Source organism: Vidua macroura, chromosome 1 (genome assembly GCF_024509145.1).
Source record: "Vidua macroura isolate BioBank_ID:100142 chromosome 1, ASM2450914v1, whole genome shotgun sequence".
NCBI lineage: Eukaryota > Metazoa > Chordata > Aves > Passeriformes > Viduidae > Vidua > Vidua macroura.
In genome coordinates, this window is record NC_071571.1 from 37896821 (window position 1) to 37924501 (window position 27681).

Here is a 27681-nt window from a genome sequence, read left to right on the forward strand (position 1 = left end):
ATTCTGAAGTATAGGTGTTAAGGTGTTATGATTCTGACTACAAGAACCTGCCTGACCAGAAGCACATTGTTGATATTTCTACAGTCACACACTATTGAGAGCTGGTTAGACATTAGATTTGATTTCTGTTTGTGCTTTTTTTGCATTTTGTTTTATAACCTACAGAAAGTCTGCACCATGCACTCATAACAGTCTCGCAGCAAACTGGACAAGGAAAAGAGAGAAGATGAAAATGGTATACTCCACTTTCCAAATTAATCCTGCTAGAAAATAGGATGTTGCAAAGATCACTTATTTTCTTACCTAAGGGTTCTCTCCATCATGAAATCTGCCACAGGGTAAAGGAGAGAAACAGTCTGAGGAAACTGAAGAAACAAGGCCAAAAATTGTAGTCCAGTAACACACAATAGGTACTTGAAGATTTTCTCCCAATGGATCAATAAACAAGTTCTTAGTAATGCACATCTTCCCTATAAGTGCTAAACAAAATTAAAATCTATCTCCTTATCCACCCCAGAAGACAAAGATCCCTCTTATTTTGCCAGTTAAACAATTTCTGCTGTGTTCGCTTGATTTTACCACACTGTTGGTATGATGTTTCTGTTACTGTTTCAAGTAGATGTGCCTCTTCCAAAAGGGAAATTATCAGGGTAACAAGGCTGTCAGTGCCTCCCAGTATGCCAGGGGCACTTTACAGACTGACAAAGGAGCTAAAAAAAAAGGAATGGAAATAATCTGCAAGTCCTGACATGTCTGAGATATAGCACATCGCACGTCAGATGCAAGTGAAGACTGTACACTTGAATTAGCTTTTATTTTGTTGCAAGGGAAGAGATAGTAAAAATAAATAAATTTCTTTCTACAGGCTCCCTGAGGCACTCGGACAAGTTGTTACTAATCATTCCTTTCTCTGCTTTTCCACCTCCCAACCTGCTATATATTCTCTAATTTAAGCATACGTTTAAAACTGATTTGTCATTTTAGTTACTCCACAGGATAGATTAGGATCCTTCGTAAGACCTTTTCATTTACTGAACAATCAAACAAAATAAAAGGTTAATAGTTCAAGAATAGCTACAGGTAAAATGGACCCAAAGTCATTCCTGGTATATCCTCATTACTTCATAGACTCAGCTTTTACTGCCTGCTTTATATATAGCATCTCTGAAGTAAATAAAGCATAAGGGCTTTCAGGAGATGATATACATTATAATGAAATATATCAGAATAATTCCTTTTTTAAAGCACATTCCTCTGTCTCAACTTCATGATTTAAATAGGACACAGTAAAGAGTAAATAATACATATTACAAGAGTAGTAGTCTGGCTTGCTTCCTTTGAGCATAGGTGACATTAGGTTAATTGGTTTTAATGCTGGGGTTAAATTTTTCTAACTTCTGTTCTTGTTGTTGGCATTATATACCTGCATTTACTGTAATACAATTTACTGAATTAAGAAAACTATTGAAAAAATCTGAATTAGCTAGATTTTCCTGTGTGGGAAGAGGGAGGTCAAAGACATACCAAATGATGCTGCAAGCCTTCAGGGCAGCCAGGAAAAGAAGCTGCATTCCATTATGACAAAACAAAACAAAAGTAGAGGAAAAAAAACAAAACAAACAAAAAGAATCCCAAACAACACTTTGGGCAAGTTATGCTGCTCTGTGAAAGGATAAGAGACAGCTAGAATCAGACCTTGCCTGCCAGCAGGCAAAGTTCAAGTCCTCACTGATGTAAGGTCACACTGAAACAGATTGCATTTAAGATGGAATCTTCAGTGATTTAGTTGAACTTTACGTTCCAGACGTCTTCATGTAAAGGTGCACTTCTGTAACACTTAGGAGCTGTGACAGACGTGTTTTATAACCCCTGTGTTTCTGTAAAGGCCCTTGCAGGAAAGGATTTAGCACAATGAAGATTTTTTCCGTATTTTCACATTCGCTGTGGAATCGTTCTTGGACATACTTATTCAATAAGCAGGCACACCTGTTACATCTAAATGCAAGAAAACTGGGTTTATTTCCAAGAACCCACTGTGCTGACAAAAGGTTAGTTACACAAATCAGTTTGACAAATACCAAAACTTCCGAAGCCTGATGTCCTTTGCATAACGCCCTGTATGATGCATTTCATTCTTACAAGGTACTGTAGACGGGATAAGCACTTTTGTGATATTTGGCCAGTCAATACATTTCAGAAGGGAAACGTGGGCAAGAAATGGTCAGATAGTATTATTTACAAGGGTGTATACCAAGAAACTTCTCCCCAACATACTGTCTCAGAGGCACAGGTTGTGGTTCCTGCCCTATTCTTACAAAATGCTGCTGTGTACTAGTACTTATGAGGCCTTTATTTATTAACAACTGAGGCCTTTGGGCATCCACACTTCAGCAACTTTCACTCAGGCAAAAATTTATTAACTTCAGCATGCAGCATCCTAGCATCTCTCTGCTAGTCCTTACAGGAGCAGTACTATCACACTCTCTCATCATGCAGGTAGTTTGATCAGGATATCATCACAGGGAGGATATAGACACAGAACCATAAATTATTTTCTCTTCCAGATAGAGAAGGTCAGGAGGTATTACAAATGTGAGATACAAAAATGAAGGATATCTACCCAAAACCCCTTTGTTGTAGTTTTCATTACAGAGCGTGTGAGGAATAATGAAAAGATATCTATATTTCTTTGGTCTACTGACGTAAACACTCAAGAAGGATAGAAATTTTATATAGTAGGGAAATTTGCAGGGCATTAAATTATGTTAATGAAAATAAATTAAAAGTAGGAAATTTTAGGTTAAACATTGTAAAACACTGGCAGTTGGTCATATCTGATTTACAGAGGAACTTCGTCATTTGGGACACGTAAACTAGCATACCAAAGCCATTAAGAATTTTTGGAAACACAGACATTAATTAGGTCATTTAATATTTTTAGAATAATCTCAATTCTTAGAGCACATGAAAATGAAAACAGGGCCCAGTTAGCAGTACCAATGTTTCTAATATTTGCCATTCTTTTTGCAACCAGCTCAGTTTGGAAAGTTGAAGTCCTCTGAATACAGACAACATTATTAATCATGTATTGTACCTTGAGATGGATATCCATCCCTTCCCTCCTTCACACAGGTTGAGAAATCATTAAAGAGAGCAAAGCAGAAAAGCACAGCCTGTCAAACTGCACAGCACCAAAAAGGTTATCACACTACTGTTGCCAGCTTCTGTCTTTTCTAGCCTGTATGACAGATGAAAAATTTCATTTTTGTGACAAAAGTGGTAATGAGGATGGAAAATGGCACAATATGAATCCAGCTTTCAGACAGGGCTCATAATGAGAATCAAAATTGTGCAAAATTAATCTAATCCCATCTAAACCTAATCCCATCACAGTATTAGAACTCAACTCACAGGGGACCTGCTTATGCCTATGTTTCCCTTTATGTTCTCTAGGAGCACAAAGCTTATGTGGAAAAAAGATGCAAGAGCAGAATTTGGAACTAAAAAGGGCTGCACTATCATAAAATAATGTGGAGACTGATAGAAGATCAACTTCAAGCCTCAGCTTTGTAACTAAATGCATACTAGTACAAACATTTTTTCATGCACACAAATGACAAAACACAATTGAAAGGTAGATTTCCTCTGATCTAGAAGATGGACTGTAAACTGGCTTTACCATTTGAAGACACATGTACTAATATCCAATTAGTAACTTTGCTCCTGTTAGACAGCAATGTTGTGCAATATTCCTTAAATAGCAAGATACTATTTTTAATCATTATTTTAAAAGTTATGCAGACTTTCCAGTTTACCTTTGAGTTTTTAAAAACTTTTCAGAACTATCGCTATCAGCTGTTGCAAATGAGATCTCAAAACTTTAAGTACATAAAAACTAGTTCTGTTAACAATGTTTAGTTTCTAGGAGTTGAAGAGTATAGTTTCTAAACAACGTATACAGAAAATACTGTAAACAAAAATAATGCAAAATTAGCTGGCAGACATATCACTAGGCCTAGAAATGTTCTTATTTTGGGGAATAGTCCCAGTCATCACTGAAGGAATTCCATTTCATATGCATCCCTCAATATGGGAAACTTTTGCTTCAGATATGTAAAAATATCTAGGATAAAGTACTCTCCCCTCTCATTTCTTTCCCTCAGTCTCATTATTCAACTGATATTGAAAACACACATGGGATTACAAATTAATCCCTTCTTAGTTGAAAAGGACACAAAACTAGGTTTACCTTTCATCCTAACATGCTGCATCAGGCAGAGGCAAATATTAGTAAGTCTACACAACAAAAGAGGTAGCAAGCAAGTTTGACTCCTGCAGTCAAAAGTAGCTTATTAGACTAGACTGGAAGTTGCACAGATTCATCCAGTTACACAGAAAGAAATCACACAGGGCTTGTCTGGAAGCATAAGTGGGCCACTTCCACTCAGCATATTCTTCACATATGGAAAGAGCTGCTACTTCAATCGATTGTAAAATCCTAAGTGTAATTATTGAAATATATAATTTCATAGATAATTAAAAAAAAAAAAATCAAAGTCCTGTAAGATCTTTACAGGGCTGAGAACTGAGAGGATATATGCTGGAACAAATCTAAACAAATATTCATATATATGAAAGACAAGATCTTTCATGACTAAATTATGACAAGACCAAGCATAACTCATTGTTTCATGACCAAGCACAGTTCATGTTTCCATATTTTACTTTTGCAAAATTTAGCACTATACAGATAAAATGCTGTTGAAGAAAGCATTTAACTTAATGCAGAAGATTTAGTCTAGTGGATATATTATTAGGAAAAGAAAACCATATCAGATTATTTTTAATGGGCTTTTGTTAATCCCTTATTTGCCTATAGTGACAATCACTGAAGTAAACATCATATGTGTTTTCAAAATCTAGTATGGCTTTCCTCTTGTAAGAGCCCCATGTCCCTAGTGCAAGGTAATACTTTTTTCTTCAGAGAATAACATCTCTCCAAATATAAAATACAGAAGAAAAGCCCCAAATACCATACTTTCAGTTATTTTCCTCTACTTCAGAAGACACTATTTCTGTGATTCCTCCCTGAACCATAGTCACTCATACATTTCAAGGCTACAAATTACCAGAAAAGCCAACTCACTGGCAAAAAAATCTTTGCATACAAGAAGGATTCAAATTCTGTTAGAAATATAAACACTGATTTTAAAGTTATGGTGGGTATACCCTTCAAAAAGAGTAGGATGCACAAAGACTGACAGCAAATGGCTTATTTACAACCCTACTGTAATGGTAACTAAGCATTCTCTCAACTGTGTTGTCAAAGTTTTGAGCATCTAATTAATTTTTGCAGCAGTAGAAGGTTCAAAAAACAATAAAAGCGGCAGACAAGGAAGGAAGAACGTAAGTAACAATGATATTATGTGTGTTATTAACATCTCTCTGAAGACTTAGAAGCCAGTTGCAGTCACATGGCTGGGAAGACACAGGCGCAGAGGAAATCTCATGAGAAACCATGTTGGAGAAGATGCCTGACCTAGCATCCCATCACACCACTACTTCAACTAATGAAGAAACAAGCTATACAGTACCCTTTACAACTGTTTAAAAGGTTTGTTTCCTCCTTGCATATTTTGCTTGCACCTGTACAATCAAGAAGCTAGACTCTTACTTCCTAGGCTATAGCAGTGGCAGGGAGGTGATTTGTTTAGAATCTTCCAATAAAAGAATCATAAGATTAACAAGCATGAAGAATGCTAATTTTTTCCACATTAACTCTTTTGAACTGCAGGAAAAGTCTTCAGATACCTTTAACAAGTTTACTGGACTCATTAGTCCTACAAAGGGACTGCAGGAAAAGCATTTCATATGGAAATGGCAGCAGAGTTATCAAAGCCTGGAAGCAACAGCCTCCAGGACATGAAAAAGTCTGTAACCAGTAATAGTACTGGCCTTGGAGCAAGAGACAAGCACTGAAAAGATAACCTGTATCATGCTTCAGTGCTTCCAGAGGTTTACAAGTACATGGCACAGTACAATAAAAGAAATCTTCAAATACCCTACCCTAAACATACAAGTAAAATTTATTTTTTTGTGACTCTTACCTTCCAAGATATTAAGCAACTGTTCACTGTAGCAAGATCTCATCCTCTAGGATTCCTACACCAGTTCAGTGGTATTTTTGCATGACAGAATATTATATGCTGAGAAAAGTGAAACTTATATTAAAAGGTTAAGAGCAATAGTGTACAGATGTACACAACACTGGAGACCTCTATTTAGTGCTACTCAGAATATCTAGATTCTTTTATTATTATTTAGTTAATTCAAGGGGGAAACACAACAGTTTGAGGTGAAAGGGGCTGTAGGACACATCATATGTGTGGTGCACATCCTTAGGCCTGGTATGTCATTGTAGCGTGAATGGTGTAACACACACGGCTTCCCTGGCACAACCACACTGGGACAGTTGCCAACCAAGCCAGGTAGTGAACAGCCCTAAATTCCAGGGGGAGTTCCACACCTCATACTGTCCGTTCTCTTTTAGGACTAGGAAATGTTAGTAAGTATAAAAATATACACATAGGTAAGTACATAAAAATCTTGTTCTGCTAAGTTTGTATAAACTGGCATCTGTGCATACGTACACAAATACAAAGATAAAACTTAGATCTCTAAAACTGTAGGTATAAAGTAAATAAGATATCCTTTAATAAGAGTAATGTATTAATAAAAGCATAAATTTAAGTATCAAACCATCATGGGTACCTCCACACACACCAGGACACTCAGTAACTCAAATACTTCTATTTTTGAGTAGTTTAGGTTATGTGCAGGTGGTTTAGTAATGGGAAATGGAATAATTCTTAGAATAAATTCCACCTTTTCCTAGGAGTAAATATTCAGTGTATTTGAAAAGCATCTGAAAGCTTCACTTTGACACTCATTGAAGACAATGGGAGCAATACCATGTAGTGTACCAGCCTATAAAACCAGAGTAACTCATCTGGCCTCAGTGCTTTTTACTGCAATTCTTCCCGTGATCCTCATCTACAAATCCAGCCTAAAAGCACTCACTTCTAATTTTTGTTTTTTTTTTTTTTGTTGCAAAATATGATGAGACTTTGCACAGCATTAAAACCCAAATGGCACTATATCCCTAAAAACCTTAACCTTGGTCTCATGTGTTGGTAGGTTAATTGAAAACTAATTTCTTCCCCTGCTTGTCATAAACCAAATTGCTCACCTCATTATCTTTACTTCTGCTACTTAGTATCATATTTGACTTCAAAAGAGGCATTGAGTGCATGGGCTGTTTCTGACCATCTGCTATTATACTGCATTAAAATCAAGTGTTCACTAGTTTTGGTCTCCTGCTCAAAGTCTCTCTTAAGAAAAATAATCAAAGAATACATAGAAGCACTTTGTTTGGGTATATTTTGCAAAGTTAATGTGAATGTGCATTTGTGTTCCTGAATGAACCCTTATATATACAATTTATGCTTGCTGAATACAAAATTAATTTGTGGAGGAATAGGAAGGTTTAGAATTAGGGAGAGGGAGGAAGAAGAAGACTTGGGATAGGGAGCATAAGAGAAAAACAGCTGCCTGGACAGGACCACCTTCCTTCTCCCTCTGGTTTCTGCTGCCCTTCTATGCTTTAAGGAGGATTGGGCTGCTGATTTGCCTCAATTTTCTCTTCAGATTTATATTGTTCCCTGTACTGGGACAATATGGCAGAAGTACTTTTGGAGATCTCCCCAGCCACTACACCAGTGCCGCTCCATTAAGCAGTGGATGTCATACCCACAAAAAAGTCCAACATTTTCGTAGCAAGAGTCAGAAGCAAATAAAGTCTTATTAAGCTTCTCCTCCCTCAAGGTTACTAACCCAAGCTAATGACAATATATGAGATAAGTACTGTCAACCCCTGCAGGACACATTAAATTCCAGTTAATACAGATTAGATGAGTACTGCAAAAATCATAGTTATAAAGGGTACAGCCCTTTTAACTATCTGGCATCCACTGCAAGGCCAGAGCAATATAAGGTGCTTCTGTTAAAAGATGGACAGCAGCAAGCAAGGTTTAGATGAAGGTCACATTTCTCACAGCATCCTTTTGGAGGGAAAAAAATTCACATTGGATTACTAAGAACAAATAAAAAAACCCCAAAAAACAAACAGAAACAAACAAACAAAACTATGAGATACAGAATACAGTTGAATAAGAAGAATGCTTTAAAGAGAGGGACAAGAGAAATTCTATGAAATAGTATTTATATTCAACTTTTATAATTTTTTGCAAGTACGACCAGGCATAACCCGCAGTTGCCACAATCATGATGGATCCTTCAGAGTGTACTGCTGAAGGAGTGGGTGGAGAGTCACTTACCCTGCAAAGGCAGCAAGAAAAATATTGGACAACTAAGCTCCTGAACACACTTAATACTGGTAAGATAAGTAAGCCTGAACACAGGAGTGATGAACTGTCTGCACTACTATCTGTCTGTAGAAGGAAAACATGCTCTTGGTCAGAATTGGTGATTGAATCTCTCAGACTGGCAGCAGAGTCTTAGAGAAAAACATTGAAGAAAAAAAAAAAAAAAAAGCACTTACCTTAGCTGAAGGTTCCCTTAAGTTCCAGGGTATAAACTGACACTACAGTCTCCCAATGCCACGGTGCACACACGTTAGGAAAGTGTTCTCAAAAATATGGACACAAGATGCACAAAAAAAACTTGCAGGAAAGAAATATCACCACCAAAACAAATACAGTTAATTTCTTTCTGTAAGACCACTGCCAATTTTTAGCACAGAAATTGACATATGTCCAGAAAATCCAAATATTGTCTATATAGCCATTTTTAGATAATTTTGCTTGATATCTGTACTTGGATTTTCAGATGCACTTTGCTCTCTCATTTTTATTTTTTGGGGAAAGTGAGGGAGAAAGACATGTTGGAGCACCAGTATTTTTTTTTCTCCTTTCCCCTCACTCCATATCCACTGTGCTCATTATTCAACAATACACAAAAGCAGATGGTCCACTTCTGTCAACTAATACATTACTACTAAGTCCATTCATCAACCACATGATGCTCAAGACAACAACTCTCTGTTATTAACTAACTAGCTTCTGTCAAATGATTTTACTAGAGTTACTAAATTTACTCTGATTTTCTTCCACATGAAAGACTACATCAGCTACTAAACAAGGCTGGTGAAACTGCTCTTGAGGAGAGAGGACCATCCACCTGTAGAGCAATAGTGCCACTCACACACCACAAGGCGACAGCTCAGTTTAAAAAAATGCTTGGAACAGAGAAATCATTATGGGAATAAATCTCATGGATTCCATTTTCTTCATGGTGGAAAAAGGCCTTTCTTTATTCACATAATTCCTTTTTATACAGTTTTACAGACCACGCGCGTAACCAATTGGTTAGTAGCTTTCTTGCCAATTACTTTATTGGTTGATAACAAGTTGTTATTCTGTATTGATTGGTCACTCAAATCCCCAGAGTGTACATGCAGGAAAAGGTGTTTGTGAGAGATAGTTTTCATTTTTCTATCTAATGGTGTAAAACCAGTTTATGCAGGTGCTAGATGTTTTTTACCCAGGAATAGATTGTAATGCTAAAAAACTGCTCACAACAGGATTGCTTTCACATAGGAACGTACGAAGTGCTAGCTTTGACAAGGCCAGCCACTGATTTCAGGAGAGCACATTTGATTTTATGAAGCCTTTCTTTATGATTTTTCTACCTTACTGAAACAAATCCTCATATGTAGTAATTAACCTGCAGCTGGTAACATATTTAAAGCAGTAAAATCACTGACTTCTGTAGAAAAACTCTGATTAGGACACAAGAATCCTCCAACTAGTTCAAACATACTAACTAGATCCTCCACCACTGATGAGGTTTCTGTAAAGATTTCCTTCCTATCCCACCCATAATCCTATAAAGTCATAGACAGGTTAGACTTGTAACATGAGCATAGATACAGTTTCTCTGCTGTAATTTATAACCCCACATAGAATTTCATAAAATATATAGAGAATTTTAAACCTGCCTGAGCTCTTCAGACTCCTCAATTTGAAATGGAAAAAGATTGAAAGTAACTTCATTAGTGTGCCAGTTTGCAGGTATGACATTTTATTTCAAATCACTGCATGGAGCTGCAGCAGAAGAGATGCAGGAGCTGTGGAGACTGGTGCTAATCTGGTCTTTGGAGCACATCTGTACATTTAAGATACAACATAAAAAAAGCCAAGAGAATGAATCAAACCAGGAAATAAGCAGCAATAATTCATCACAAAATGGCATATCATATTCCTCTTCTCCCTACTATTTCCCCCCAATTCTCCACAAAGAATTACCCTCACAAAAGAAGGAGCTAACAGCATTTCACACCATTAAATAAAATTTGATTCAGCTCATGTGCCTCTACTTCTTTATACTGAGGATAAGAAAAACCAAATTCTTCTGCTAACTGAAAAAGTTCCAGGGACATTTATGGACCTGTAGGTAAAACCCAGCATCTTGAATTGCATCCAGAAGTCTCAGGCTCCACAGGTATCTAAGTAATTTTTCATCAGCTTGAGGCTGATTTAAAAGGTTTAGTCCAGAGCACAGCATGTGTATTACATTAATCAAATCTGGACATGAGAGGCAGGCATTTGAGTTTAGGCTTGTGTGCAGAAGGAATCCTTCCCTCCTCATTTCAGAGGAAGAAAGGCAAGTTGCAGTGGCCACTGGAGGGCCAACCAGGACCCTGGGATAGCTTCTCATGCTCTCTCATGCCTTCACCAGCCTTGCTAAAATAAACCTGGGCAAAGCATATATCTCAACATGTTCATTAAGAAGTGAATATAAAAGAAATACTTTCTTTTTGTTTTTGGGAAACTAAATGATACTGAACTGAAATCAGATTTTTAAGTAAAAACCTTAGGTATTTTGGAAGATTGCTCAATGAGACCAGCCATCAGCCCTCTCAATGCTTTTTTTGGTTTCTCATAAAACATTCAGAGCTCAGGTACACAACCCATGTTTTGCATAGCAGAGAAGAAGTAAACCCAGTGCTGTTTTAAAACACCTTTCATACACCTCGTGATGTTGCCTGAAGCCTGGACCAGCACTGCCAAACCTGTGTATTAAATGAACTTAATTACTATTGTAAATTATGCAGCAGTTCTGGGTCCCTAGCAATGTTCCTCACATAAGCACACAACCTATGTGTGATTGCACTGCTTCACAACTTCCACAGCATTCATGCTGGAGTGCTTCTTCAGAAAAAAAAATTCTCAGATACAAGTCTATAAGGACTATGGCTTCAAGGAGAAACCAAATATTCCCTTCTCCTTGGCACACACTGCAGTGCTAAAGTCAGCACAGTCAACTGATTAGACAGGTAAGTGGAAGTGAAGCATTTCCTCAAATTAAAATGTCATCCTTCCACACTTTTCAAACACTATTTTCCAAGGAATCATTCTAAAGAAAGACTGGCAGGTTTTCCTTATTGCGGTCCTTGAAGATAGCAAAAAGCAATATTTTGTGGTCCATAGGGAGATTAAACACCAATCTGCTTTCTGTATATACAGATTGAATTGCCAAACAGATGAAAGTAGATTTCTGATAAGACCCTGTTCCTCAGTCCTCCTTGGACGTTCTGACCTGCCCAGCTGTACACCTTATGGAAAGATGCAGAATACAGATTTGACTTTAAAGACTGACTTTGCTGGTAGCTGAAGTAACAGATCTTCAGTTGATCTTATGTTGTTTGATTTATTCTTAATAATCCTGAGTGGCCTCTGAAGAATTATTTCAAAGACACATAATTCAAACTTTCATGCACTAAACAAATATGGAAGACTGAGTATTAAATGTCAGCTTGGCTGTTTTCAATTGCACACACTGCAAAGAAACATAAGACCAGAATGCAGCATCCATATAGTGAATTGTGTGAAGGGCATTTGAAGCAGTTGACATCACTCAGCAGCTGACAGCAGGAGACTTGTATCACATGTGAACAGCCTTTAAGTGTTCAAAAGTAGAGTGCATCCAGTGGACAGCTATTTTTTAAGAGAGGTTTAAACAAAAATAAAAAGCAGTGGTAATATTTCATGTGCCATGCAGTTGTATTAATGCAGGGTACTCACTATATTTGCCATTAGGCATTACCCAACATATACTTCTTGGACCAAATTATTTCTGCTGGGCTCACTGCTGCTAAAATAATTTACAGCTACAGAAATAAAAGGTGTAAATGTGGTTTTGACAACATTAAGCTCTCTGTGACAGGAACTGGAGTAGTTGAATACGTCTTAACATATTGAAAGTGATTCTGATCACTGGATCTGTAATGTTGCTCACTTATTATTAAATGACAGTCATTAAATCCTTATTTCTCCTTGAGTTTTATTCATTATGAAGCATAGCTTCATTTAGTTCAGGGTTTCTTGGGCAAGGGTTTTTTACTTTATATACTTACCTTGAACCAAAACAGGCAGTAACTCTATGAATTTTCTGGAAGCAAAACTAAAACTTTCATTTGTCTGCACTTTCACCTACTTCATTTATGGAGCATAAAATATTTTCTCCTTCTGTCTCCTTCCAGACACCAAAATATGTAAGTGGTTTCTATTATTTCAGATGTCTTGAGACACATTACATCAGATATAATAAGACTATCACACACCCCAGTCCACTCTGCTACTAGAAATTAATAATTTATTAAATTTTATAGATTACAGTAACTTTTTTCAGCATATTGGCAAAATATCAATTACAAGGATTTCAAGAATATCAGAAGCACAACTACTCTGGTACACGATGAACTTGTCCTAATGATCTGTACCGCTCTGTACCCACTATTCTGACTATCAGAGCTCCAGTTTTCTGTCACATCAACACAGATTACTGCTGCCAGGAATAAAAAATAATTCTGGGAGGGAAGAGGATAAAAGTGGATAACCCTCTTGCCAGACAGCAGAACATGCATAAACAAACATACAGTGGCCATAGTCCTTAATTCCTAGGCTCAGTCCAGGAACATTCCTCTGCAACTCTTGGCAAAGGGCATCACAAAACTGACCTCTCCTCAGGCACTATAAAGAAGATTTGTAATAGAGATGTTCCATCCCACTCTCCTACGTCTGCCAAGTGCTTTATTCGCACACTCAAAAATAAAATTGCTAAACCAAGTTCAAACCAGAATGCTTCATCCCGAAAGTATTCTTTATTATTAATACTTGCAGAAAAAAAAAAAAAAAAAAAGTGGGCCTGCTTCTCCAATCACTTATGCATGTGAGCAGTCTTAAAAGTCCAAAAAGGAGGAAGAGGTAGTAGTCAGGTATTTTCATTGTATACTTGCTTTACCAGGTAACTAACAGCATAGGGATAAATCTTGGCTGAGTGTTTGACCTCACAGATATTCTCTATCCAATGCAATATTAAATAATCTTCTCCCAGTCAAACTCACTTTGAAAGGTTTGTGGTACCACTTGCCTTTCTAGGGTTTTTTGTTTGATTTTGTAGTTTTACTTCTTTTAAGTTAGGTTATATTACACATCCTTCTCTTCCTGTCTTCATTTGCAGTTAAATATCCTTACTCTGAGGAATAGAATTTTTCTGGAAACAAGATTCCTATTGCAATTTTTCCCTCCAGGCAGAAAAAGGACATTTTACAGCGAGTTAGTCAAGTCTGCAGCTGTACCAATTTTTTATAAAAATGTGAAATTTTTCCCCTTCCAAAGCAGAAATCCATTTTTAAAATTATGTGTGGTTCTGTGCTTTGGATCAGTTGTGATTCTTCTGCCCACTAATCTGTGATCATTCCTGTGCTCAAACATTGTATATTTTGTATATTGCTGTAAAAAAGGTGCTATTTTAGATTACTATGATTTCCATCTCATAGTTCATTTAGATGGAGATCTACTTATGGATCCCACATCAACTTAACAGACAGGTTACTGTCCAGACTATTTGTTCAGGTGGAGTCCCTTCCCATCACTTCGTCCTAAGATACTTCTACTGTACTCTTACCCCTATTAACTCAACAACAGAGTAAATGGCATTTAAAATCTTATTTTTTAAGTAGTTCCACTGTGCAAGCACTTTGTTAAATGTGTGCAGTTATAAACAGATGCCAGCAAAGCACATACTTAGATGAGGAACAGTCTCTACAAAAGGTTGAACTGTATGGACACCTGTCCAAGTGATTGATGATTTGGGTTTGTTTTTTTAAATAAGATAGCATTAGCAACAGAAATTGTGTCCAATGCTGTTAAGATTCGATACAGAAAAAGTACATAAGCCTTCCTTAACAAACATGTTGAAGACTAATAAGCTATGTTAACTACTTAAGCTCTTTACACACATACTCTATGCAGACACTGTCTGTGAGATACATGTGCTTTGTTTACCGCTTAACCTTCACACCTAAATCTTAGAACAGGCACCATAATATGGACTAGGAACAGGTCATGTCATTTGGTCTCTGCTTTTTGACCTTGTAGATGTCCTAGAACAATAGAGGTGTTTGTGTAAGGCTCCTCTGCAAGGTTTGAGTGTAGAAAATTGATTACACATCTATACTGCTCCAGAACAGAAGATTGCTGGTAGCTGACAGCTTCTCCATCTGCTTTGCCTTCCCTGCTGACCTCTACCAGTGCTCCCCAAATTACCACAGGGTATCCCCAAAATTGTCACCTGGTCTGTGTAAGCAAGGAATACACCCATTTACTTTCCCATCACTTGAAGTTTGGTTTTGAAGACAATGTATTCCTTCATGCTTCTGAATCCCAGTGTACTATAGAAGAAAAAAATCACCAGCCAAAAACACAGATTCTGGGGAGTGTGTAATAAGCAATAACAAGGTTTTGTGTAAGTCATTCTGAAAGCATTTAAGGAAGTACAACATTTTTAACTGTCGAGCTACTGAATAGAAACTTCTCAGACAGTAGCAAAAGAGACTGGTTTCTCAACACTTTGTACTGTGTTCCATTATCTTTAACCCCCACCCTCCTCCCTATCGTCCCTGTCCTCCCTTCCCCATCTTCTTCTAGCTCATTTTCCAGCCTGAAGTGCTATCATCACAAATGAAAAAGAAAAGGACATTTAGATGACTTACATTCCCAGTTTTATTTTTGGCTTTCTTGACCTTCTGGCAAGTTGTTTTACCATGAAAATTTCATTAAAGTCTCTATTAAATTCAGAATGGAAGATGTCAAGGAGGATAGAATCTATTTTAAGGGCATTAATAATTATAGAGAAGGCAATACATTAATGCTGTATCAAAACAGCAAAGGCAATAATAGCTTTCTGCATTACAGAGCATCTTTTCTCCCTTACTTAAGGAAGAGTGCTTTCTTAGATTATTAGTAATTTCTTCATATGTAAAATTAATCTGCAATGATTCCACTGAGCCAAGGAGATACAGTACTATGGAAATAAGATCTTGGCATAAAACCCTCAAAGCCATACCCATATAGAGAAATGGGTACTTATCACATGGTCCGATCAACTGTAAAAAGAAACCAGCTAAAATCTATGCTTTTATTCCTGTTTCTACCTCTGCAGAGACTACTTCTCTTTTCAGAATTAATAAAGAGAACATTTCTGACCCACCTGTCACAATCATATATATTTCTTCCATATGTCTTATCTCAAGACTTCCCACAGCGATGCAGCAATTTCCAGTTGCCTCTCTCAGGTTAAACAGGTATGAAACTGCAAATTCTCTGAGACTCCTTGAAGCCTTACTTTTCCTTTCCAAACCAAAACATTTTCTGAGATATTTTTCTATCTTTCTGTCATGGGGAAGGTCTGTAGGGACTAAGTCCAGACGGGAGCATTAAGGTCCAGGACCACAGTAGCAAAGCAAGTGTCCTGTACAGTGGCATATTAACATAATAAAAGAAAACACCACATGGGGTACTATAACCACTACCAAATTAAGGTTGCACAAGGAGTGATCTGTGTGCCCAATTTCAGGGAGCAAACAGAAGCCATGCCCGCTCTAGTGAGCCAGATGGAACACATCCTGCTCTGCACCTGAGGAGAAGTCTCTCAGTGCAGCTTGCATCCAGACAGTTAAACTGTGCTCCCTTTTTCAGCAGGACAGCTCTGTCCACAGAGCGTAGTTTATTAATCTAGACATAGCCCTAAAGGCCAGAACATCAGTAGAGCACATATTGTGATATACAGGGCATATGTCAGTAAAAGTGACATTTGCAAGGTCATGGCTGCAAAATACAGGGACAGTCTATTTCAAACTATGTAGAATTTGTAAGTGGAAAACAATAATGAGAATGGCATACAAAATAGCTCCCAATCTTTCAGCTGTTCTAATGGAATCTGGCAAAAAGTGCTGAGATAAGTCGCTCAATAATTTATTAAAAAGGCTGCCCTTCAACATTTTAAACAGTAATATACTATTATAACGTGTATTAAAAAAAAAAATCTAAGAAAACCTGAGGACCAAAAAGAGCCAGACTGAGTTCAGGGATTTTGGTTAAGAGAAGAAAGTTAGGCACTAGAAATCCCTCCAAAAATCCCCCCAAATAAATCAAACACAAAACCTAAAAAAAAAAAAGGTTATTCTAGGTAGTTGGTAGAACTGGCACTCAGATAATGCAACAATGATCAAGGGTTATATAAATGGGACAATTTCAATGTACATATGACAAAGATTTCATTTAGATCATGAGTTCATACATCAAGTAGCAAATTTAATTTAAAGTCATTGTGTACAGCACATGCACTGTTTATACAAAGTGACACTTATGGGAGCAGTAAAGCAGACATAATGTTCCATTAATGGGCAGAGAAGGTTATCCATGCATTTGTAACCAGAATTCAAGGTCACAAATTTTCCAGAAACACAAACGATATCTGCTCTTTACAGGGGAGGGTGGAGATGGGGAAAGGATGTAAAATTGCCTCCCATTTGGGGGTTTCATTTATGTCTATGATCAACAATGGAATACATAGTGCTATTTTCACATGTGAAAACTGCTGTGTATTACACTAAAACTAAAGTTCACTAAACCATGTTCCACTGGCCAAACTTGATATCTGTAGACCCTGGGCTCAACACTACCACTTTGTTCCTTGAATTACTGATCATGGACACAAGGCTCACCTGGCAGTGTGTAGACTAAGCAGGACATATGGTATGGCAGGCCAATTGTCATGACTAGTACTAAGCAGAAACAATTACTGGACGAATGATTTTAAGTTGTCCACATTTTATTTTAAAATTTTGAAGGGAGGTCGATAATGAAGGCTTAATAAATTACTGCAGTCTAGAGAAAAACCTTATTATTTCAGAGACAAATGCTCAAGAGGAAACAAGGGGTAAGGGGAGAAGAAATCTTTCCCAAGTTTTTGTGGGAATGGAAACAAAGGAAAGTTTAAATTACTAACAATACTAGAGATAAAGATTGATGAACAAATGAGTTAATGGAAAACAAATTAATCCTCCTAAGTAATAGCCCTCCAATCCAGGGTCAGAAGAACAAACAAGGAAAAAACTTAAGAAGCAATTTTACTGTGGAAGAGATTGTGTCTTCAGACCAGTCACTAACTAAAAGTCAAGAATACCCAAAATATTAAGAATGTGTAAGATTGCTTTTGGGAAAAGAAAGCAAAACAAAGGCATCCAAAGTAATCTAGCATGAGGTTTCCAAACAAAGAAGACTTTGTGTGTGTGATATCAACTTCTTCAATTATTTCTACCCAGGAAAAAGCTGTTGACCATATAAAGGCCAATTCCTGAAAACACAACTGACTAGTTCTTCTGCACAAAAATCACCAACACAACAAGCTAAATTTCACACATCTGTAACAACATAACCCCAGGTAGTACTAACTGGAGGATTTAATTGAAAGCGTATTAAGAAAAACAAAAATATTTTAAAAATCCATCTTCAAACTTTTGACATTAAGCCGATGCAGTGGTACTAAAATGTTTTTGGTTTTAAAAAGCTCACACAAATCATGACAAGCTCTTACTTCATCCTTTCTGTCTTTATCTGTGAGCTCAGCCAGACAGGCAAAGTAGAGTTAGAGTAGAACAATTTGTCTACTCCCATTTTTAAGAGGTTTGTTTGTTTGTTTTGCCAGAAACCAAGTAATCCCTCTGGGGAATTTCCACAGAGTAAAATTTCCCAATATCACCTTTTGGCCAGAAGTCCCATAACTGCATAAACAACTTTAACACAGAACATGTGACATATTTACATGTGTTTGGACCACCAGGACTCAAATTATAAAAACTTAAATTGAAACTGGGCTAATCCACTGTGGAAACCATATACATGGCACATCCAGAAGCCAGTATGTTTTTTGCTTTAATACACACGTGTAATATCTAGAAGCATTCAGAATTTGAGGCATAGATGTTTCAAAAATAGATACAGTGCGTGTTTGAGATGTGAAAGTATGAAACCAACAGTCTTTCCTGGCATTCTGTAGATAGCAAAGCACTTAGCCTAGAGGCAAAAGAATACAAAATCACTTCGGAAGGTTTCCCTGAAAAGCTTGGGAAAAGTTTCATAGCAACAAGGTCCTGTAGTGTGTCTAAAGAGCTAGAGCACTTTAAAATTGGTTAGAAAATACTAGAGCAGAAATACTTGAGCAGTTATTTTATGTGGATAATCTTTGTTCCATAGCCAGGCCTGCATCCAAGTTCAGAGTATGCCCTCGGGCATGCTCTAACCCAGTACCTAATGACACCAGCAGAGCCTCCAAGAATCCCATGGTATTCTTGGAGGGAAGAAGCAAAGCCAATAGAAATAAGCAAGCCATGGGTTGTTATACTAGTTAGGAAAAGACGGAGAGCAAAGATCTTTAATTATGTTTATTTCAATGACCAATATAGTGCTATACAGCATATATGACAATTAATGTTCCGGTATTTCAAAGGATCAAATCGTATAACCATGCAAATTAAGTACCATATTTTGTGTCATGCAAGAATATCACCTATTAAGGGATAACTACTTCTCTTTAGGGATCTATACTGAAGCAGCTAAATTCTCCTCCTGAGACTGTTTGAAGACAATACAGTAAGATGCAAACAAAATCCCGCTGCAAAGATTTTCTCACATTTGCAGAAACTACTTTTCAGTGGCTAATAAATTTCATTTGGGGCTTTATTTCTCCAGTTTGTCCATACACTTCCACTAGCTATATGGTCATAAGACTGACATACAGTTGCTGAATTTTAGTAGGTATGTATAAGCATTCTTTCAGAACAGCACTTTTCATAAAATAAAAATTTTATCTTCTCTGTTAAATTCTCATTCTGCCATTAAGTTCACTCAGAAAGTCTGCCCTTAGCATATTTTGTCTTTAATTAAAAATATTATATCAGTAAACTATTACACTTAATTTCCCTACCTATTAAGTTTTTAAAAGCAATGTATTTCATTTAAAACTTCCTTCTTAAGTCAGGTCAGCCCATATATCTGGGTCAAAAGTTGAGAGCTTTTTTGGGACTTAAAAAATCCCAACTCTCCTAGAATAAGAACTTGATGTTTTAGGTCAAAGCACTTAATTGTACTGTAAGTTTAATTACCTATAAGACTTATCACTAGATTTTTCCTAAATCTACTGGCATTCTTTTCACCTGTGCCTCATGTTTAAGATTCAAACTCTCAGAAACAGGGTTTTAATTAGGTGGTGGGGAAAAGTGAGACTTGCTGTATAAGAACCTGAGAATTCCTATTCATTGTCTGTATTGAGTATCTGACTCTAAAGGCAACACTGAAAGAAGATAAAGCTCTACCAGATAAGGTTGCTAGTGGAAGAGATCAGATAAATCATTTGACCTGCAATACTGCCCTGGACACTATCTCCAGTGCAGAAAGCTAAAAAAAAATTGCTCATGACTGAACTGTTGATAGTTTAGTAGAAACTCAGAGGAGACCCTGCATAAAGAGTGCTACTGGATGGAAGCAAAGGGTGTAAACCACAATGAAGTTAAATTTCCCCTTTTGGTGTTACTCAAACATATTTACACATATGAGGGTAGTGGAAATTTTCACAGTAAAAGAAAGGGAAAATTGGCCTTTGATGTCTAAGTTTATTTGCCTTATCCTGCAAGTAATAACATTACGTGACTCACTTATTAATCTGATAATACAAACTTAGAGAAAACATTATAAATTTACAAAAATATTGAGTCCACTGAAATGCTTCCCTGAAGTGTTTACATAATAGGACAATGGTATGAAATTGTTCTGAAATAAAAAAAAATCAATAGAAAAAAATTTTCACTTAGAAGGGGAAGACATTTGTGTTACCCATAGCACATTAAGCAGCACCAGGTCTGTGCTTCTTGCTTATAGTTACTTTTCACAATGAAAATCAAATCCTCCTTGCTCAAACCAGCAGTCCTTGCAAAACTGTGACAATGTTTTCCTACATCCAGCTTATGAGACACAGTTCTTGATTGCAGGAGGGCAGAAGAAGAGCAGTGCCCATCACCCAATGCCACATAACCATGGCCACTTGCACTGGGCAGGGATGGAACAGAGCAGAAAAGCAGAAAGTATAATGGAGTTGTGTCTCTGAGGTGATTTGGATGAACTTGCTGAACAGCTACCAAGAGAGATTTTTGTTCCCAATTCACCACCTGGAGCATCTGGTCTTAAAGACTTCACAGACTGGAAATCAAGTAAATAGAGAAATGGCATTTGGCAGGGACATAATGGCCAGGGTGGCCTTGAAGGATAGAAACCAGAACCTGAGGCTCCTTCTAAGCACTTCACACATACTCTGCAGCATGGTAGTCACAGTGGATGTTGCTTTCCCAGGGGCTTGGCTTCCTGATTTTTCTACCCAATTAATCATCCTTTGGTTATAAACTAGGATAGTTACACAAACTTCTATCATCTGGCTTTTTATTTTTCTTTACCAATTATTTGTTTTGATAAAAGAGGTGGAAATGCAGTTTCAGGATTTCAAAACTGGATTTTCTCTCTCTTGCTTGTAAGTTATCAAGAGAAATTCCATCTAGAAGGACTGCTTCTGGGAAATCTTGCCCATTCCTGGATAAAAACCTAATCTTAAGAAACAGGGCTAAGAATTCTCAACAAATTAAATCCTATTAAGTTTTAATGGGTCTAAATACCTAATTCCCCTTAGTCAACAACTTCATTTTCTTTTTGAAATGTAATAATTTTTGTGCATTTTAAGTTAGCAGCTATTAGTAAAGAGCACTTTGAATTAAACAGTGGGAATTTGAATATACTTCCCAGAAAAACCTTTAACAGGGTCATCATCCTACATTAGAGGATAAGTGTGAAACTACGCACACTTGCCTTACAGAGTTTATAAGGTTGCCTGAGTGCTATTTTTGTCAAGAAAATTGATTAAGCCTATTAAACAGACAGTATTTCCCACAAGAAGCACTAATACAATAAAATGTACATAACCAGAAATCTAGAGGGAGAAAATTATAAACAGGATTAAGCAGAGCTTGCCATGAACTTGAGTTAGAGAGGCAGAGATGATAAGTTCCTTAGAAAGGAAATAAGCAACACTTTCACACCAATTCTCTTGTGTGAGAACACCCATTTCCTTGCACTGAATAGCAAGAACTAGCCTTCAAATAATAGTAGCCTGTCTGAGCAAAAGCATCTCATCCCTCAATCTCAGACTGGCCATTTTTCATGGTCTGGATGATGCAGTTTTGCAACTCCTCTTTGAAGGAAATGTCAATCCTGCTTTTGCTGCAAAAGTCATCCAGTTACAAAAAAGAATATCATGTTTTTAAAAAAAGAAAAAAAAAGAAGAGTTAAGCCTGTTGCTATCTGCTGTTTGCCTTTGGGTTAGTTTTAGGGCAGCTTTCCTTTTAGATAGCTTCAGGTTAGAAAGTCCTACAAGAACTATTAAATGTGGAGAAATGGATACAACCTTTGACTTGGCAAGTCCCTAAGCCACAGACTGCTGAAAGCAATTGATGGAGTGGGAAAAGCTTCACTTTATGCCTGCCTACTCTCATATTCTCTCCCTAAACCTCAAGAACTGGAAGTCCTCCAATCCACAAGAAGTTTGGCCTGCTAAAGTCAGGCCACATTTGATATCTTCTTTCACTCTCATAATTCTTAATTCAAGTATTTTATGCTATCAAGCACGCCAAATCAATAAAATCATGCTTTTTCAAGTAATGTATAAGGAAAGTTAGTGGTAAAGTTCTACACCAATGAACCATTTCTGCAGCATATTTTCAAAGTAAAACCTTTTAAATTTCATTGTTTCTTGTATTTTATCAGCCGTAAACTTAATACCTTTTTCCCTAAATACAATTAAGGGTTTCCTTCACTTTATTTAGGATGCTCAGATGGAAAAAAAAAAAAAAAAACACATGTGGAAATTATGGAAATTAGCTGTTACAATAAGGTTTTTTTTAGGAATTAAACAAACAAAAAAACTTTATACTTTTCTCTAGGGCTCATCACTACAGAGTATTTATTGTACTTGAGAGTACTGATCATTTACATGAAAGCAGTCCACACCCTCAGGTAAGATAGGCAAATCACTTTAGAAAAGTACTTTTTCAGAGACACATTACCAAAGAAACAAGAAAATTAAAGAGTCTTCAAAGAACCCATTCCTTTTAAAAACAAAATCCTTCCTTCCCCTCCCTAAATATACAGCTGCCTTTGGACTACAAATCTTCAGATGAGTTGGTTTTTTGGTTTTTGGGGGTTTTTTTTTTGTGCAAAAAGTATATCTGTATAACTGAAAAATGTTGAAGACTTCTCTTGGACAGTTTAAGTTCCTGCATGTTTCAACCATTAATCATTAATTCCTAGCAGAAGCATAGGAGTTCCAGCAGGGGTAATCCCAGTTGCAGCCAAGAGAATATCTGAGATGTTTTACTTTGTTAATAAGCCAGCTCCCAATAAATGGCTAATTTTGCTTTATGTAAGGCACAGACTCTGAAAAGCAACTTCAGAAAGGATTTTTTGCTTATTCTATAAGATAAATTCGGGAAAAAAATCTTACCATTCAAGGAATTAAGGAAATATTTGTCAGCATGCAGGTTAGAAATAGTTTTTCTTAATTCCATTTATATTACAATGTTTAATGGCTTGTATGACAAAATTAGCTACATTTCTTGAGCACAACATCCAGAATCAAATCTGGATTTCCAGACTAAAAGAAACTGAGGCTGTTCTTTAGTTTAACTGCAGTCACTCTCAAGGAAAACTACCTATTATGTGTTTCTATACCCTCTAATACCTGAAATAGATAAAGACATCTAGAGCAAACACATATCTATCAAGAACATGTGTGCCTTCTTCCTGGAATAAGATGTTTAGCAATGCATAGACAGGATTAGACCTGGCTACATTTTTCTATTTCTGACTTCTACTCTTTGGTTTTAACAAGAAATCCAAAATAAAGCCAATAAGAAGTAATATCAGCTAAATTATGAAGCTCAGATTATCTGGGGCAAGCAACAAAAATCCATCTCTTGCTAGAACCTTTTGCAGGTTTGAGAATTACACACTTCCAAAAGAAAACTAGCTCTTGGGAAAAGTTACACAGAAGAAACCATATCCCATTGGGAAGGGAACTCATCAGTGAATTGGAGACAGTGAAAAGAAGGAGCCCTTGTTTCAAGGGAGTACAAGCTTTGAGCTCCAACACTTCTGCCCTGGCTCAGAAAACACTGGCTGTTATGGGTTTGTTATGGATGCCTTTCTAGGTGAGTCGAGTCCGAGTCAGACTCTTTCTCATGAACCTGTACCAAGAGGAGGAACAGGTTTGTGTTGGGAATTTTTTTCTTTTCACAAATGGAATGGGACTGCTGGGAGACATTCCTTGAGCTTTTATTACAGCATCAGCCTCATTACATGGTTGGGACAATAGAAATATGGCAAAAGCATCTTGCAAGATGGCATCTTGCATCTCTGAGTTTCAGCTGAATCCCTTCTCCAGGGAAGGAGAAACACAGTCTAGCAGGAGCAGAGCATGCAACCTTGTTGAAGGGCCATTAAGCTTGAGCAACTGTGTGCTACAAAATCCATTTTGCCCAAATCTACAAAGTACGTATGAGGAAAATATCTGTTATCCTTTAACGTCCTGCCCCTTACAATATACTTGCCAATCCCTTCCGTTCATGCCTCAAATCTGCAAGAGTTCAGGACATTAAAAAATGAAAATATTTGACAGATGGTCTCAGAAAGGTCACCAGCAGTCTAAGAGGGACGATGACTCTCTCCTCTCTTCAGGGAGCAGAACAGAGCTACAGCTAAACTCAAGATACAAGGTCTTCAGAAGAGCATCCTCCTGAACAGCAAGCTACAAATTACATTACAGACAGCTTTGCTGTCTTTCTTTAATGAACAAGTAAATTGGAGTCAGTGAAACTCATGACCTCAAATATTAGAAATTATACAATAAAAATCAAAGCTCAAAGTCAACTAAATTCCTATTTTAGTACATGCTATGATCTTGGCTATGTCATTAGCAAATTAATAAAAGTAAGAAAAGGAATTGTTAAGCTCATCTAAAGCAAAGCAGCAAGCTTGTAGATGTTTGATACTGCTGCTGAAGAACAATTCATCTTTTCAATTATCTTTTATTCATTATACAAACCAATAACCAATAATGTCAAACTGAGTGAGCCAGCCCTATTGCCACTCTCACTGTCAGTAAATCCCCTCAAATTTAATTGAAATCTTTGTTTTAAACTGAGTATAGCAGGTACAAAACCCACAATTAATCCACTTATCCCTCTTTAAGGAAGAAATAAGTAAAACATACATTTTTTTAATCAGAGGAATTACCAAAATATTTTTTTTTACATTTTAGTCAAGAAAGCATGAAAACTCCCATAGTTACTTCAACTGAAGATTATTACAGAATACAAAACAAAATATTTTGTGTAACGTATTATGAAAACACAATTTAAAAAAAAATATTCCAAAAGAAACAAGGAATGCAAATGTTACTGGATTTTCTTCTGAACATTTTTCAAGAATGCACGGTTTTTCCTGATAAGAAAAAAAAAGAGATTTTTCCAGCAAGGACTTGATGATATCAACTTTATTCCTCCCCATCCCCCCAGTGATGTCTAGTGAAACACCTGTGGGAAACAAACCTTTGCATCAGATTTATTTCAGTCATGTTTGATATCTCTTTAGAATTCAACAGGTAGAAGTATTTCACATTTACCTATAGTCTTCAAACTAAATTAATAAACAGTTGTGTACCAGACTGTAAACTTCATGTTTTGGCAGTTTCAGCAAACAATGAGGAAGCCAATCTCTGGGTAACATGATTCCTTACAAAGTTTAAGTATTTCCAGTTTCAAGTAGATAATCTTAAAGCTAGTTTACTGGACAATTACTGAAAAAAAACTCAAAATATGGCAAACTAAGCCCAAAGTCTTGCATCGGCATTTAGGACATGAAAAGGAAACAATAAAAAAATGCAAGTACTACATTTATAGTTACATTTCACAAGTGCACTTCCTTTCCTCAGCTGTATGTATTGCAAAGTATGAATAATGACACAGTGCACGCTTGGTGACACTAAACTGGGAGGTGCTGTTGAGTCCCTGGAGGAACAACATACCTTGCAGAGGGATATAGAGAGATTTGGACAATCATTAACAGTATGAAATTTAACAAGTGCAAATGCTGGATTCTGCACATGGGACAGCAGCACAGGGCACAAGTATGAACTGGGAGATGAGTATCTGGAGAGCAGCCCTGCAGAAAAGGGTCTGGGAATGCTGGTTGGCAGTGAGCCCTGTCAGCCCAGCAGGCAAACCCCATCCTGGAGTGCCTCAGACAGCATCACCAGCCAGTCAGAGGTGACCATCCCACTGCATTCAGCATTGCTGTGGACTCACCATGGACACCGTGTACAGTCCTGGGCTCCACAACTGAAGAAGGATTTAAAGGTCCTTGGATGCATCCAGAAGGCAACAAAGCTTCCAGGCTTTGTTTGAAGGTCTGGAAGGGATGTCCTGTGAGGAGCAGCTGAGGACTTTGGGATTGTCTGGTTTGGAGAGCTGGAGGCTGAGGAGCAACCTCATTGCTCTCTGCAGCTTCCCAGGGAGGGGAAGTGGGGAAAGAGTAGCTGATAAGACACATGGGAACAGCTCAAATCTACACCAGGAGAAGTTCAGACTGAATATAAGGAAGCAGTCATTTACTGAGAGGGTGGTCAAACACTGGAGTAGGTTTTCGAGAGAGGTGCTTGATGCCCCATGCCAGTCAGTGTTTAAGAGGCACTGGGAAAATTACTGTAATATTGTGCTTTAACTTCTAGTCAGCCCTGAAATGGTCAGGCCATTGGACTGGGTGACCATTGTAGGTCTCATCCAACTGGATCTACTCTATTAGATCAATTAAAATGTCATTTAATAATTAAAAAAAAACCATCAGACATTGACCCCATGCAACCTAACTTTGTCTCCTGGTTCTGTTCACTATACAACATGAGTAATTTGCATGAACACATACTGTATAAGACGAAAGGGATCATGGTTCTGTTGCAGAATGGAGAAAGGAAGGTGGAGCATTTTTGTTTTTTAAAGCTATGACATCTACCTCATTCCGGATTAAATAATTCTGTCTAATCAGTCATTTAGAAAGGAACATGTAACTAAAGGAGAGAGCTTCATATTTACAAGGCTCACTCAGCTACCCAGGAAGAGACTGTATCTAATTATAGTCAGCCCTTTGACATATTCAGGATGAGAAAGGAGATCATGAAGCACAGTGAAATGTTAGTCATTCACACACACCTCTCTTTTTCTGAACTCGTCTAATCATTTTTTTCCTATTTTTCCTGCATGCATTGACCCTCCACACATTTACCCATTTTTCTTGCTGCCTTGCTACTCTATTTTTTTCCTGTTTAAATGTCTTTTTTAAAAATCACATTAAGCAATAAAATCTGACAGCAAAACAGCAGCCAAGAAAGTCTGAGGGACCAGTGCTGTAGTCAGTGGTGACAGAGGCAAAATGAAACTGCTGCTTGCCGTTTCCCAACTACTGCAGAGATGCAGAAGATGCACCTGAAAGCTTCACCAGAGTAACTGAAGTGGCAGAGAGAAGCTGCTGAGTAACTCTCAGTGGGAGAGGATGTTCTACTGCCTGGCAGCAGCACAAGATCAACAGATAGGAAGCTCAGCAGTGGTGGTGGCTTGATGCAGAGAACATACAGCAGAGTTCAGCTAAAGGGTACTCGCCACCACAAAGCAAAAGTAGCTCAGAGAGAATGATCTCAAAAGCAGCAAAGTCAGAGGTTTGCAAATAAGATTCTTGAGCATCTTTCAATTACTGAAATCAAAACTGTGAAATTAGATACCTTAGACAAAAAAACAATATATGAAAATGAACACATTTTACACGGCCTGCTAGAACAAAACACCCTCAACAAAACAGAGATTGCTTTCACTTCTATTTAGGGTCTTTTTTATTCAAATCAGAAGATTCTGGCCTTTCACTGACAGAACACTAGAATACTGAAAACTGAACCCTCTGAGTGGAATAACATGGATTATTTTGAAAGAATTAAGATAACAAAAACCTCATCTATACTCCAACAACACTATGCTAAAAATCAAGCATTTGGCAAATTGGCTAACTGATAATAGAGGCCAAAATATTTCTCTTGAATAGCATGCAGAAGGAAAGG